The 1,185-nt window shown below is 43.4% G+C and overlaps 1 pseudogene across 1 annotated transcript; it reads right to left on the bottom strand.

Moving 5' to 3' along the window:
- Positions 1–276: 276 nt before the first annotated feature.
- LOC308436457 (large ribosomal subunit protein uL23-like) lies at positions 277–740 on the bottom strand (annotated as a pseudogene). The gene has a single exon. The product of its transcript is annotated as a large ribosomal subunit protein uL23-like (transcript).
- Positions 741–1,185: the final 445 nt, after the last annotated feature.

The raw sequence follows: 1,185 nt of genomic DNA, 5'->3' as shown, positions 1-1,185 counted from the left end.
AATAATTTTTTAAAGGATATTCCCTATATTGTTGCCATTGTTCAATTCTAGAACATTTTCATTGTCTCCTCCCCCCCAAAATTCTTGCGTATTACCTGTCTTTAAAAATCCTCTTCTTCTTCTTCTTCTTCTTCTTCTTCTTCTTCTTCTTCTTCTTCTTCTTCTTCTTCTTCTTCTTCTTCTTCTTCCTCTTCTTCTTCTTCTTTTCTCCTCCTCCTCCTCCTCCTCTTTTTTTTCTGGTGAAAAAAGGGTGTATATTTAGAATTAGCCATCAGTTTAGATGATCCCAATCTTGTTGGCAACATCTAGAGCATCATAATCAGGAGCCAAGTGAACACACGCCTTCTTCTCTCCATCAGGCCTTATCAGGGTATTGATTTTGGCCACATCATTGTCATAGAGTTTCTTCACGGTCTGTTGGATCTGGTGCTTGTTGGCCTTAACATCCATATTGAACACAAGAGTGTTGTCCTCTGTTTTTTTCATGACTGACTCAGTGATCAGTGGGAATTTGATGATAGCATAGTGATCGAGCTTGTTTCTCCTGAGTGCACTCTTTCGAGGATATTTTGGCTGCCTCTGGAGCTACAGAGTCTTGGGCTGCTGAAAAGTGGGTGATGTTCAGATCTTCTTTTTGTGACTGTGGACACCTTTCAGCACTGCCTTCTTAGCTTTCATGCCTTTGCTTTGGCTTCGGCTTTGGGAGAGGCAGGAGCTTCCTTCTTTGCTTTCGGCGCCATCTTGGTGAAAAGGCCTCCTCCTTCTTTTGAAATAGGGTTTCTCTGTGTAGTCCCTGCTGTCTTGGATCTAGCACTGTGGCCAAGACTGGCCTGGAACTCAGAGGTTCACCTGCCTCTGCCTCAAGAGTATTGTGATTAAAGGTATGCATCATCACCACCACCTTACCAACAAAACAAAACTGCTTTCTTTTTTAACACAGAGTCTATTTGCAAGGTTCATCACAATGTCACCCCTGCAAATAGTAGTGTAAGACTCGAAATGAGCCTTAGCTACTTGGAGACTCCCTTGAATGAGATGAGAGATCGGGGAATCGATGCAAAAGCAAGAGGTTTATCAGTCCAGTGCACTGGGGTGGCTATATCCAGAGGAGAGGCGACCCCAAGGCCTCCTTCAGTACAGTTTTTATGCACTTAGTAACAGGTGAGCTACAACAATGGTGACCAG

The sequence above is a fragment of the Micromys minutus genome (assembly GCF_963924665.1).
Source record: "Micromys minutus genome assembly, chromosome: 24".
Classification (NCBI taxonomy): domain Eukaryota; kingdom Metazoa; phylum Chordata; class Mammalia; order Rodentia; family Muridae; genus Micromys; species Micromys minutus.
The sequence above is the reverse complement of the archived record's forward strand: the minus strand, read 5'-3'. Positions and strand labels throughout refer to the sequence as shown.